At 41.9% G+C, this 15,299-nt stretch overlaps 1 protein-coding gene and 1 long non-coding RNA gene across 5 annotated transcripts in view; one reads left to right on the forward strand and one right to left on the reverse strand.

Annotated features, from left to right (window-relative positions):
• The window catches only part of MLXIP (MLX interacting protein), a 54,021-nt gene that overhangs the window by 20,452 nt on the left and 18,270 nt on the right, over window positions 1-15,299 (reverse strand). The window lies entirely within an intron of this gene.
• On the forward strand, window positions 167-8,564 carry LOC139045916 (uncharacterized). The gene is made up of 5 exons (XR_011505315.1): window positions 167-278; window positions 499-596; window positions 2,558-2,693; window positions 3,339-3,432; window positions 7,474-8,564. It is a non-coding gene; the product is annotated as an uncharacterized lncRNA (long non-coding RNA).

Raw genomic sequence — 15,299 nt, forward strand, 5'->3', positions numbered from 1 at the left:
CACAAAAGAAGATAGAAAATTTGTGTGCGAGTCAACTTTGTGCACAGATCCAAATACGAGGATAATGGGTATTAAGCGGTCTCTTTAATGAGCGAGTGGATGAATAATGCTCAGATGAGTCTCTCTTCCACGACTGCGATTCTTTTTCTTCAAAAGAGCGGTCTCTATTGGCTGTTCCTGAGATCTGGGCCTGGTTCCACAGGCTGCTAGGAGCCAAAACTAACAGGCTCCAGACGACAAAGGTTCATTGAGGAGCCAAGACGTGGGGAGCAGCCGTGGTGAGAGGCATAGCGGGAGGAGGGCGACGTGTTTAATGGAACTGCCTGGAGCTGTGGGCCCTCCGCCCTGGGTCACCCACCCAAGCAGAGCTTCCTCCCAGAGGAAGCCCATGAGGTTTTCAGGCCCTGCTCTCAGGCCCAGGCATGGGTCCTATCACCTGCATTCAACATTCATCCTCCTCGTGGGTCACTTAGTGTCTATTTTTTTTTACATTCAAAGGGAGTCCTGATGGAGAAGCAGGCTCTGAGGGCAATAGCAGCAAGGCAGAAGAATATGGGCTCTTGAGGTCCCCATCACAAGTCTGCCCTACTGATGAGGTGAGCAGGTGTGGTGTGTTATGTGGCGTGTATGGGTATGTGCGTGTGTGTGCAGGGGCGGGGGGGTTAGGTTTGTGTGAGTGAGCAAGCACTTGCATATGTGGGCGTCCTAGTGTGTCTAGGTGTGCATCTGCCCATGTGTGTGAGCATGTTTGTGAGGGCTGTGTTTGTCTGTTTTTATATAAAAAGCTGGGAGTAATCATTTCCATGATCATCAAAAATTAGAACAACTAGAGGGAGTTGAAACCAGGCAAAATCAGACTAGCTACAGAGTGACCTCTCCTTCACCCTGTGAATGCTAGTGACCCATGTCCTTGCTGGGAACATTCTAGTGTGTTCTAGCCTTCCACCTGGGGAGAGCTATTACCATGCTTATACCATTTCCAAGCAAATGAGGAAAGTAAAGTTGCTTCCATTTCTGGACAAGTGACATAAGCTGTCCAAGCTTCACCTTCTGTAAAATGGCGATGATGTCCACCTCACAGGACAGCCAGGAATATTACAAATAAGTGTGAAAGGCCGGAGCCCAGCACAGAGTGAGCGCTGGTCAAATCTGGGGCACGTTGCTGAATGTTAGCTGGTTCTTGGGCATGTTCCTGAGTTTCAAAGCCTGGAGTTTCCTGTCAGATTCTAGCCATAACTGGACTCTCAGGGAGGAGCAGGGACATGGGCAGGCACCATTTAAAGCCATATTTATATGTTTATTTGCCACAAGAGTAAACTTGAATCCAGAACCCAGGATGTTCCTGACTCCTCTGGACTGGGGATGGGACCACACTTATGATAGGAAAAAAGTGGTATCCCTCCTTTATTTGCATCATTTGTTAATAAATTTTAATACTTAAAAAAATCCAGTGGCCAGCCTGGTGGCATAGTGATTAAGTTTGCATGCTCTACTTTGGTGACCCAAGGTTGACAGGTTCAGATCCTGGGCACAGAGCTACATACATCAAGCCATGAGGTGGCAGCATCCCACATATAAAAATAGAGGAAGATTGGCACAGATGTTAGCTCACAGACAACCTTCCTCGAGCAAAACAGGAAGATTGGCAACAGCTGTTAGCTCAGGGCCAATCTTCCTCACCAAAAAAATAAAAAATCTGTGTATTAGCCATATATCTCTTACACTTTCTGAGCTGGTTGTACTCTGTCTTTTTTTAAACATTTTATCTTGAATTAATTATAGACTCACAGGAAATAAAGCTCACAAAATATACACTCACAAAAAATAGCACTAAGAGTCCCACGTACCCTTCACCCAGCTTTTCCCAGTAGTGGCATCTACAGCTGTAGCACAATCTCAAAACCAGAAAACTGGCTCTGGTACATTATTGTTAACTAGATGACAGATCTTACTCAGTTTTCACCATCCACTGAAATGTTAGTCATTCTTCTCTAGCTATTTTATGTTGGTAATACTATAATATTAATGATATTAATCCCTTGCGATCTTTATGCAAATGTTTCCCCTAAGTTTTTGAGTTTTATTTCTTTTTATGGCATGTCTTTGAATAAGTACATTACTATTTGCGTAGCCATATCTACAGGTCTTTCTTTATCATTTCTTTTACTGCTTCCCTGCCTGCTCGTTCACCCAATCCAGAGATTTCGTTTTCCTTTTAATCCCTTTTTTAGCTTTTTTAGTCTTACTGATTTTCAGTAAATAATATATCCACATTGAGAGAAAATCCAAATGATACAGAACAGTACAAAGAACAAACGCAAAGTCACCTGCAATTTCACCACCTAGAAATAACCATTGTTTAAACGTTGGTGATAACATTGTGTAATGTAGAAATAACCTTACCCAAAGAGAAGTCTGGCCTTTGCCCTTGCCCCCTGAGAGGTGACCTCTAGGCCCCTGGAATGTCCTGCCCGACAGGAGTGTCTTTGTTTGCTTGGGGGCTTTGGCCACAGAACAGTCTCACAATGTGATTTACGATGGGTGCTTTGGACCACAGGGGATCAGTTCCGGTCTCCAGAGAAAGTGATGACTAAAGTATTAGCCGGATCTCCAGGAGGGGCTGCAGAGTAAGGCGGGCCATACCGGCAGTATGTGATCGAGCCCCATAAAAACTCTGAATACCGAAGACTCAGGTGAGCATCCCTGTTGGCAATACTCTGTGCACAATGTCACACACTGTGGCCAGAGGGAGGTAGTGCCGACCAGGACTCCACTGAGAGGAGATAACCAGAAGCACCACATTAAGCCCCTTCTTGGACTCTGCCCTATGCGTCTCTTCCCTTGGCTTGGGAAGGGCTCAATGTGAATCTTTTCCCTGTAATAAACCATAACCATGAGTATAACAACTTTCAGCGAGTTCTGTAGGTCTCTCTAAAGAATTATTGAACCTAAGGATGGTTTTGGGTACTCTCCTAACGTGCAATTGGTGTTAGAAGTGAGGGCAGTCTTATGGACTATTCTAACTTTGTAGTTGGTCCCTAAGTCCTTGTAATATATATTTATCTGAATATATATATATATTTACCTGAAAATATATATATATTCAGATAAATATATAAACATACTATTTAAATATGTGTGATCATAATCTTGTTTTACAACTCATTTTTCACTTATATGTCAGACATCTTATTATACCAATAAATACAGTTTCATAATATTTTTATTGGCTATAGAATATTCTACCATATATATTTATCACAATCTACCTAGCCATTTCTCCACAGACATTCGTTTATATTAATAGATATATTTCTATTTTTCACTATTATAAACAGTGCTGTGATGAAGACCCTGCTACTTACATTTTTGTGCAATTGCATGACCATTTCTATGAGATAAATTCCTAGGAATGGGAAAGCTGAAATAGAGGTATGTAGATATTTATAATTTTGTTATAGTCAAAGAATCTTTCAAAGTTTGTACTAATTTACATTCCCCAAAGGCAGGGAAGAGTGCCTATTTCCCCCAAACCACTGTTCATATCAGTTACCACTAATGTTTGCTAACCTGAGAAGCAAAAATTTACTTTACTGATTTTTTGGTTCCCTATTATTAGTATCTTCTTGCTTATTGCCATTTTTATGTTAACTGTCTTCTGCTCATTTTCTGTTGTTTGAGAGCTCTTAATTTGTTGGAAATGTCTGAATACACATGACAGAGTAATATGCCCATCTTGACTATCTTTGCCTTGAATATTTACAGTGTTCTTCGTTTGGGTTTCTGCTCTATTTAACTTTTTAATGTATGGTGGATTTTTGTTGTTATTTTTAGTAGAAAATTTTCATTCGTGTAGTGAAAATTTTTAAGTCCTTTCTTCTGCTTCTAGTTATTGTGTCAAACTTGAAAAGGTCTTTTCCACCCAAAGACTGAAAACACTCATCTATATTTTCTTCTAGTACTTTCAAAGCTTCACTGTATACATTCAACTCTTTGCTCCATCTGGAAGTTATTTTGGTGTACTGAATGATACTGAGATCCCACTTTAGACAATAGTTTCTACCCATTTACTTAATCCATCTTTCCCTTGATCCTGACAGACTAAAATAATCATCTTCTTCATATACTACATTCCTATATATATACTTGGGACCACTTGTGAATGTCCTATTTCTTTTGTGCATATACTCATAAAGGTTTCACTTTCTACATTTAACTGATTTATCTGGGGGGGGGGATCAATTTAGTTCCTTACCCAGCTCACCAAAATAAATTCCAACTAGCTGATTGTCTGTCGCATCTTCCCCCACTAACTTATGACACTTCCATTAACATACATTAAATTATAATATACACAAGGGTCTGTTCTGGGGCCTTGTATCACTGATTCGTGTCCAATTTTGTGCTAGTATTACACTGACTTAATAATTATAAATTTGTGATATACTTTATTATCTAGGTAAGTTTAGTCCCCATCATTTTTTAAAACAAATTATACAATTCTTATTTATTTTTCCATGTGAACCTTACAATCACATTGTCAAATGTCAAAAGAAAACTATTCTAGTATTTTGATTGGGGCTGCACTTAAATAAATTACTGTGGGCATTAACTGCCCATTCCAATTGGGTCATCTCCATCCTACGTCAGCATCCGCTTCTCCGCTTATTCAAGCTACTTAACCTACTCAAAAAGTCAGAGGCATCTGCAGCTGTCTGGTAGCCTATAATTTTCTTCATATATGTCCTTCACATTTCTAATCATAACACTTTTATTAACATTTCAAAATAATATAAAAGGAAAATTTAGGAAGAGAAACCAGCAAGACAAACAAAATCACACAGGTACACACCCAAACACAAGTCCTATCCACATTTTATTGTGTTCAGGGTGGCCCCGCCTAGCTGATGTGGTAACTGCCACCCTTACCCTGATCAAAGTGGCTAAACCCCAGATACAAGAGAGAGGTTTCTACCATATTCAGTATGGGAATAACTATCCTCAGAGAACATAGCCTTTCCCTAGCACTTTCATTTACCTCTGGAAAAGGAAATTAGCAGGTTCAAATATTCAGCAAGGTTAAGATTTTTAAGTAAAGAATGAAAAACTCCACCCCATTCCAGACATCTGGCTTAAAGAGGAAGAAATTAACAGGGGACTCTGGCCAGAGTACACATCTGGAGTCAGGACTCTAGAAACTAGCTGCCAGAGATGTAACAGAAATAGATCATGTTTGCAAATGTTTCTGAGTTCCTATGAAGACTGGCAAGAAACAAATTTGTTATTATCACCAGTATTAGTCATTTTCGAGGCACTGCCAGCTACATAACCTACTTAAAAGGCAGAGAAATCTGAAGCTGTCTGATGCATTTCAAAGGATAAGGTAACACTCTCCAGGTAGCCAAGACCTATAAATAGGCTTTGAAAGCACTGGCTCCTTTTCTAAAACGTCAGCTTTGACTATTAAAGAAAACCCATGGAATCTGTTCTCTATTGAATTTGAAACCCCAAACCTTTGGTAATAACTAGGGTCTCAGTGACACTAGGGTAAGTTAACTAAAGTGGGTATGGGTACATCTATCAAACTCTAACCTTTCTCGGGCCAGGAGATGGAGCTGTTAGTCAATTCTACATAGCACCTACTGTAACGCCCTGTGTAAAATGGTGCATAACGAAAGAAATGGGTTGATGGTAAGAATCGGAACCTTTTCAGGTTGCATGTGGGCTATACACAGCACGAATAATTAAAGCCAGATTAACCTGGATGAAATACTACTTTCTTCATGACATTATCCTGATTCATCCACTCAATTTATTTATTTAGCACTGTTACAGGTGCTAAAGATAGAGCAGTGAACAACCAAGTCCTCAGCCTCTATTCTATAGGGGTAGACAGGCAGACAACCCAATGTGTGCCATGTCAGGAGTACCCCGTGGTATGGAGCAGGCAGGGTGCAGAGGGAGCTGGGAGGCGCTGCTTACACGGAGCAAACGGCAAAGGTGTGGGCAGAGACATGAAAGTGAAGGGTGGGCAGCAGGGCCTTGGATGGATCCCAGCGTCTGCCTCAAGAAGCCAACAAAACTGCTCTTGCCAGGGATGCTGATAATGTTCACACTGTCAAATCAGTCATTTTCAGACCTCATTTGACCAGAGCTTCCCACAGCATCTGATGCCTCTCTGGCTCCCATGCCGTCACCCCACTGTCTGGCCTTCTCCTAGCTCCAGCTGCTCCTGTTGGGTCTCTCCTTCGCCAGCTTCTCCTCCTCCCAGCCTCCAACCCTGGTGTTCTCAGGCCTGTCTTGCACTTTTCTACTCCACACTCCCTCCCTCTCCTCTCTTCCACAGTGGTTCTTCAGGCTTCTACACCAGCTGCCCCACTTCCTCTCCTGGCTCCTCCCCGCTTGCCTCCCTCCCACCCAGCAAGCCAGAAGGACGGGGGCAATGCGTGTGCCATGTCTACTGACATTTCTCACACATGTATTCACATCCCTCCCTGGCTGAAACTCTTCAGAGGTTCCCCCTGCTTGTAAGATAGAGTAGAATCCCTGAATATCCACCAAGGTAGAGGCCCTCCAGCTGCACACATCTGGTTTAAACAAGAACCTCATTCACTGTCTAACGCCTGCATCTTCCAGATATTAGCTTCCCGAGGAGGCCTCCTGCATCAGTCAGTTAGCTGTGCCTTCTCACAACACCCTGCACCTACCACCATCTGCAATTACCTATTCATGTATCTGTTGACTGTCTGCCTCCACAATCAGACTGCCTTTTCCAGGAGGCAGAGGGGGTGTAACCATGCCTGTTTGTTCACCAATACCTACGCCATGCCCAGAACAGTGCCACCACACAATATGTGTTGAATAAACTCCAAAATGAAAACCCACCGTCTTCTTACTGCCCGCCGAGCCCCACTCTTGACTAGAACAGCCCCTGCTCCCTGGCCCTGCCCCTGCCCCACACCTCCTGCCCTCAGGGCTCCTCTAGGCTCTGCACTGTGCCCAAGCCTCCCAAGCATCCCTGTCTATTTCAGTCCACACTTTCGTTCTCCGTCACCTTAACTCCAGACAGTTATGTGGGTGTGTTAATGTCCACTTGTTCTTGGTTTATGGTTCCCACCTCCATTCCACCTCCCTTCTCCTCCCTACCCCATTTAAAATCAGATAACATAGCGGGCCGGTCCAGTGGTGCAGTGGTTAAGTGAGCACATTCCGCTTCAGCGGCCCGGGGTTCGCCGGTTCAGATCCCCGGTGTGGACATGGCACCGCTTGGCAAGCTGGCTGTGGTAGGCGTCCCACATATAAAGTAGAGGAAGATGGGTACGGATGTTAGCTCAGGGCCAGTCTTCCTCAGCATAAAGAGGAGGATTGGCAGCAGATGTTAGCTCAGGGCTAATCTTCCTCGGGGGGGAAAAAAGAAAAAGAAAAAATCAGATAACATAGTTTTGTCAATTAACTGATTACAACTTTTTCCAGGTTTGCTTCATTTTAGAGAACACACCTAGATGAAAAGGAAGAGTATATTACAAATTGAGCAAGACTAAATCAGGAATCAGGATCCAGCACTGCAGTCCCAGTTTTGATGCTAAATAGCAGTGTGACTGTAAGTGGGATACCATCTCTGCGCAGCAAGTCATTTCTCCTCCTTGGCCTCAGTTTCTGTTTTTTACATGAAAGAGAACTGAATTAGCTTATCACAACTCCCTTGCCAGTTCTAAGGGTCTAGAACTGTACTCCTCCCCAGAAAGGGAGATACTGGCCCTAAAGAATACAAATGAGAGCTACCCAAAACAGGGATGTGTTGGGTACACCAGCTACCATCAAGCAAAAAAAAGTATAGAAGGATCTGTAAGAGCCCAGCCCCACCACAACCATTTGTCTTATCTCTGAGGAGGGGGATTTTGAAGAGCACAAACTAAAAATTTTGTACAGCGCTCCTCACATTATAGAAATTCCAAAATAAAATCAGTTTTACCTTTGCTGCTAATTTCCCTTCCAAATGCTACTGAGAATCAGCTGTCAGCTTAAATCTTTCCCTCTTTTCAGCCTCCCATGCGTGCTTTTTAATCAACTTGTTAACCTTCCAAGTAGCAGAGGAGTTTGGGATGGGCAGGAGAGCTGGAGACTAACCCACTAAATCGAAGGCAAGCTAGATAATCTGAGTCAGATTGGTTTCTATTTCAGAAACCCTGTAAATCTCCACACGGATCCCACTGAAAGGAACAGCCCTCCGCTGACAGTCTCCTGAGGCATACGTGCACATTAAGTCTTTATTAGCATTCAAAATACCTACATCTTTTCTTTGTGATATACTCTTTTTCACTATGTCCTTTCTGTCAAAAGCAACAATTTGTTATTCATAAAATCAAACTTAAGGGGCTGGCCCCGTGGCCGAGTGGTTAAGTTCGCGCGCTCTGCTGCAGGCAGCCCAGTGTTTCGTTGGTTCGAATCCTGGGCGCGGACGTGGCACTGCTCATCAAACCACGCTGAGGCAGCGTCCCACATGCCACAACTAGAAGGACCCACAACGAAGAATATACAACTACGTATCAGGGGGCTTTGGGGAGAAAAAGGAAAAAAATAAAATCTTAAAAAAATCAAACTTAAAAACTGCCCTGGAAGATGAAGTTTCAGTTTATTATCAAATCCCAATTTTAATCTCAGACCTTTATATATTGTTAACCCTGCTGCATGGCTATGTCCCGTCCTGACCAGAGCTGCAAATGCTTAAAAAGAAAAGTGTTTTTATAGCTCCATGAGAGGGTAAACACACCTTTAGTTACTACAGTGCTATAAAATCAAGGTCAGGGTAACTTATCTCTCTTTCATATTTACCCCTGCTTCAAGGCCTCCTGGCAAAATAGACATAAATAAAAAGAGAATACTAAGGCACAAATCATTTAACAAACTACGGAGCAGGAAAAAAAGTCACAAGAGAAAGTGATGGACATTTATTTTCTCAAAAGTGAAGTTCCTGATCACTGATTTTTTTCCCTCCACATTCACAAACGAAACCAACACATCGCCCAGCAGGGGCTTGTAGTCTAAAGAAAGACTGAACCGCTTGGTAAGCAGATTTTCTGTTTTCTTATCCCACAGATCTCTGGGGACCAGTGTGCATTTTCGGGGGGAGGAGAGTAGGGAGAGAGGCACTTATGAACGAAACTTGAAGTCAACCATTTTATCTGACTTTTTAACTGTAAAGTTTCCGAGTCGTCCTATTATTGCAAGGGCCTGCTCTGTTTTCTTGGCATAATGAAGAAGGATTACATCTGATTCCTCTGAAGTAAAAATCCCAGATTTTACTGAGGAAATCTGATCCTGTCCACCGTGCGGGTCTTGATGTCATAAAAACTCATCTATCAACAGACTCTCTGGCCAGGCCACCATTCGTGGTGGAAACAGTGTGCCTTCCAATGAGGGCTGACTCTGCAGTACAATAGTAGCTTTTCTACTTAGGACACTTTCACAATCACCCTTACCTGCCACTGGCCATAGGAGCGGGGCAGAGAGGATGGCCCCCCACCTGCCAGCCATGCAGCCTTAGGCACAGATCTGGCCTTTCTGAACTCCACTTTTTCAGGGGGAAAAAACAACAACCTATTTCACAGGGCTGTAGTGAGAATTAAATGAAGCAATGTATTTAGAATGGACTAATAGTGTCTGTAACACAGGAGGGTCTCAATAAAATGGATTTGTGGATTCAGCTGCCGTTCCCCTTGACAACGTTCAGAACTGTTATGACTCCTGGTGCTGGGATAAAGCACAATTAAAGGCCTCTAGGCCACAGCGGCCAAGCCTCCCAGTGACTGGACTCAGGGGAAAAAGAGAGAGAATGACTGTTAGGGGTGCGTGATGAGCAAAGGTCCTTGAGAGCAGGAGAGCACTCCATTCAGATTAGATATGCGGTTCTTCAAAGCAAATGCAATCCCACCAGTACCAGTAGCAGAGACACAATTGTCTTTCTTTTCTTGCTGGCACCGTTTCACTCTCCACCACAAAAGTGTATCTACATAGTAGAAAAGTCTAACAGCTCTTCCGGAGGAGCTGAAGTTGGGGGTGCAACACTTAAGCTAGAGAGGGGAGAACCTGGGAGAGGGCAGGAGGGAGAGGAAAACGCAAGGAGGAGCGATGTTTAAACACTGCCAAGTGCTCTAGGAGAAAGTGGACAGCCCTGTGGACTCATACTTGGTAGTGTAGCTGACCGCTAAGCCTCTTTCAGCTCAAAGTCCACAATTCTATGAATCCATAATAAAGAACAATAAAAGGTACCAAATGAGAAATAATCACCCTCGAAAGACAACCGGAACAATTAAAAAGGGGATGGCCAAAGAGTTTTAACTCCTCAACTATTTATAAGGTACAGATAAACATGTCTTTTGATTAAAAAAAAACAAAAGCCTGAGACTCCACCTTGCTTTCACAATCAGGAAGCAAACGTATCTATTCCTTACAGATGTGATGTGTGCATACCTGCGATGTTACAGGCTCTGCACTGAGAAATGGGTGGCAAAGACCTCAGGACCTCACAAGCTAATGGGAAAGATAGAAATGTCTTCCTTCAAGGGAGCTAGGGCACGCGTGGAGCATATGGAAACACAGAGAAGGGCGCTAAGTGGTGTCAGTGGGTCCAGGACATCTTCCTCAAGTAAGATGGCTGAGCTGAGACTCCAATGGGTAGGAGTTAACCCGGGAAAGGGAATGTAGAGCAAAGGGTTTCAAGCAGAAGAAATAAAGAGGTCTTTCTCAAAATACCAACGGTTTTGGCTTCTGGTCCCCTCCCTCCTCCATCCTTAGCTCTGACGACAGGAGCGAAGATAAGAGCACTTATTGTTTGGAGCCCTGAGGATCAAAGTCTCAACCTCACTGTGCCTTGCCTTGCCAGTGGGATGGGATCAGTGACTGCAGTCAGGTTCCTGGAAAAAGAAGACAGAGCTATGGGAAAGTCAGTCCTTATCTCACATTTAGGCTCAGTGTAATTTTCTGAATCTGCAGTTCAAAAAGGTGACAGACTAGGAGGAAGAGCTAGCTTGCCATCCCAGTTTTTGATGTAAAGCAGGATGAGAAAGAGGAGGGAAAGACAGAAAAAGAGGAAGAAAAGAAGGGGAGAGTAGGGTTTAGAAAAGGAAAGTTGGGGAAACAGATCTCTCGTACTCTTGGTGGTTTGAATACATAAAAGTGAAAAATCTCTTCTAAATCAAGTCAATAAGCAAAGTTAGAGGGTAAGTGCAGAGCTGAGGGAAAGACTGTGAAAAAACCTTACTGTCTAGGGAGTTCCACAAAAGTCAGTTAAGCTTTCCAAATTCCTAATCCCAGAGAGAAAAACATATCTTTACAATGAAAAGATCTGGCAGTTAATCTTAACCAAAAGATCAAATTCAGCATCACTAATAGGGGGACACCCTGACATTATGTACATTTGATGTGACTATCTGTGAAGCACACTAAAAAAATGTTGAATACAAATGTAGTCGAGCCTTTTAGGCCTAAAAAATATGTGGTTTACGGGAAACATAGGGGACAGAGGAACGAGTCAAGCACCACACAAGAAGACAAATACAGAATGTGGGACGTTCTCAGAGACAAGACTGGTTGCTTCAAAACATCAATGCCAGGGGGGAAAAGACAGAAGGATTATTCTAGATTAAGAGAAACTAAAGAGGGACCAGCCCCGTAGCCAAGTGGTTAAATTCGCGCGCTCCGCTGCAGGGGCCCAGGGTTTCACTGGTTCAGACCCTGGGCACGGACACGGTACAGCTCATCAGGCCATGCTGAGGTGGCGTCCCACAGGCCACAACTAGGACTCACAACTAAAAATACACAACTATGTACCAGGAGGCTTTGGGGAGAAAAAGGAAAAATAAAATCTTTAAAAAAAAAAAAAAAGATGAAAACCAAATGCAAACTACAAGTCTTGACTGAGACTTGATTTGTAAAAACTAGTTACAAAAGACATTTTGAGGAAAACTGGAGAAATTTTAATATAGACCGTATAGCATATGAATTAATATTTCCTTTGGCATGAAAATGACATAATGGTTATAAAAGGGAATATCTTTTTCTTTTTTTAGGAATAAAATGCATGATGTCTCCAACTTTTTTCCTGAACCATTTGAAAGCAAGAGAGACAGATACATAAAGCAAGTATGGCAAAGTTAAATTTGGGCTGTGTAGTGGCTATAAAGGTGATGACTGCACCATTATTTCCACTTTTCTCTGTTAAGATTTTTTTATAATAAAACGTTGGGGGAAAAAACTGGAAAAAGAAAGACCCACATCTCAACTTAAAAAAGAGCAAAAAAAAAAAAAAAAAGAACATTAATAAATAGGTTTTACATCAGTTATTGAAGGGTAATTCAACATTAGAAAATATATTAGCATCATTCACTCCATTAAAATTAACAGATAAATTTTTTAAAAAGAGCAAAACAAAAGAACTAAAAGGAAATTAAAAAATATAACACAAATTGTCAAATTCAGGGAACAAAAACTCACTAGAGATCAAAGAACGCAAATTAAAATATCAGAGATATCATTTTTTTGCCTATCAGATTAACAAAGATTTTTAAAAGCACAGTAATAATGGTACACATTTTTTTTCAAGGTAATAGCCATTTTGGAAAACAGTTTGGCAGATTCCTTTGAAGTTAAATATAACACATGACCCAGCATTTACCCAAGAGAAATGAAAACCTATGTCCACACCAAGACTTATACGTGAACATTCATAGCAGCTTTACTAAGACAAGCCAAATGTCTACCAACAGGAAACGGAGAAAACAAACTGCGGAATCTCCATGCAACAGAATATCAACTCTCGAGACCTGGAGCAACACAGATGAATCTTAAAAATAAACTGAGCGAGAGAGGTCAGGCCAAAGAGTCAGTGCTGTATGATTCCATTTATACAAAACACAGGGAAAGACAAAGCGAATCTATAGTGAGAGAGAGCAGAGGAGGGACAGAGAGGAACACCCGGGAAGCGAACAAGGAAACCTGGGGTGATGGAAATGTTCTGTATCTTGATGGACTAGTTACATATGTGTACACATTTGTCAAAACCATACAACCGTACATTCAAAAGGGTGAACTTTATTGTTTACATATTAAACCTCAATAGAGCTGATTTAAATTTTGAAATTACAGTAACGACACCCAGAGTTGGGAAGAAGGTGTGGGATGGCTCTCCTATGCACTGCCAGCGGGAATATTAACTGCTACGTTTTTTTTTTTTTTGCTAACAGCTTTACTGGGATATAAGTCACATATCATACAATTCACCCATTTAAAGTGTACAATTCATGTTTTTTTAAGTACACTCAAAGTTGTGCAACTATCACAATCAATTTTAGAACATTTTCACTACCTCAAAAAGACACGCCGTACCCATGAGTCATCACCTCCCATCTAAGTGACTACTGATCCACTTTCTGTCTCTACATATGTGCCCATTCTGAACATTTCATGTAACTGCAATCATATAACATGCGGGTTTTTGTGACTGGTTTCTTCCACGTCACATGTTTTCAAGGTTCACCCACGTTGCAGCAAGTATGCCATTCCTTTTTTAGCTGAATAATAGTCCACTGTGTGGATACATCACACTTGGTTTATTTATTCATTAGTTGATGGGCATTTGGATTTTGGCTACTACAAAAAATGCTGCTATGAACATTCATGTACAAGTTTTTACAGGGACACATGCTTGCATTTGTGGAAGGGACTTGCTGGGGCAAACGGCACCTCGTATGTTTAACTTTTTGAGGAACCACCAGACTGTTTTCCACAATGGCTGCACCATTTTACATTCCCACCAGCAGTGTAGGAAGGTTCCAACCTCTCCACATCCTCGCCAACATTTATCACATCCTACTGGGTGTGAAGCAGTGTCTCAGTGTGGTAACGATTAACAGTGTTGAATATCTTTTCGTGTGTTTATTGGTTAGCTGGATATCTTTGGAGAAATGTCTATTCAAGTCCTTTACCCAGCTTTTAATGGGGTTGTTTGTCCCTTTCCTTTTGAGTTGTACAGTTCTTAATATATTCTAGATACATGTCCTTACTAGATACATGATTTGCAAATATTTTCTCCCATTCTAGAGGTTGTCTTTTCTAATTGGTATTGCTTTTGACAACCAGTCTGGCAACACATATCAAAGATTTCAGTGTGAATATCCTTTGATCTTACAGTTTTACCTTTAAGAATTTATCCTTGGAAAATAATTAAAAAAGTGAAATGAGAAGAGCTATAACAAGAACACTCATCAAACTGCTTTTTAAACTGAATCTCAACCCTTACCTCACACCATACACAAAAATAGATCATAGACTTAAATTTAAGAGCTAAAACTATAAAACTTCTTGAATAAAACATAGGAAAAAATCTTAGAGACCTTGGGTTTGGTAAAGATTTCTTAAATATGTACTACAAAAAAAGCATGAACTCCAAAAAAAACAAAAATAACATAGATACATTGGACTTCATCAAAATTAAAAACTTTTGCGGGGCTCGCCCCGTGGTCGAGTAGTTAAGTTTGCGCGCTCCGCTGCAGGCGGCCCAGTGTTTTGTTGGTTCGAATCCCGGGCGCGGACATGGCACAGCTCATCAAACCACGCTGAGGCAGCGTCTCACATGCCACAACTAGAAGGACCCACAACGAAGAATATACAACTATGTACTGGAGGGGCTTTGGGGAGAAAAAGGAAAAAATAAAATCTTTAAAAGAAAACAAAAACAAAAAAAAACTTTTGCTCTTGAAAAGACAACTAAAAATGATAGCAAAGTACTATTTTTACCTACACAGTAAAAGGAGATAGTAACAAAATAACTAGGTATATAATTCCAAGAAGAGTGTTTCAGAGGATTCTGCTCCTTTCTTTATATTTTTCTGAAATGTCTGAATTCTCCAGTTGACTATGAGTATGCATTCCTATATAATGAGGAGGAGGGTTGAAGAGGAACCTCCACAAAACTATGTCCATTTCAAAAAGGGGAGAGGCTGACCTGGTGCCGCAGTGGTTAAGTTCGCACGTTCTGCTTTGGCGGTGGCCCAGGGTTCGCCGGTTTGGATCCCAGGTGCGGACATGGCACCGGTGGCAAAAGCCATACTGTAGTAGGTGTTCCACACATAAAGCAGAGGAACATGGGCACGGATGTGCGCTCAGGGCCAGTCTTCCTCAGCAAAAAGAGGAGGATTGGCAGCAGATGTTAGCTGAGGACTAATCTTCCTCAAAAAAAAAGGTGGGGGGGCAGTGAATTTCCAACTCATAATTAATAGAAAATAACACTCAATTACCCAGAG

Source organism: Equus asinus, chromosome 8, assembly GCF_041296235.1.
Source record: "Equus asinus isolate D_3611 breed Donkey chromosome 8, EquAss-T2T_v2, whole genome shotgun sequence".
Lineage (NCBI taxonomy): Eukaryota > Metazoa > Chordata > Mammalia > Perissodactyla > Equidae > Equus > Equus asinus.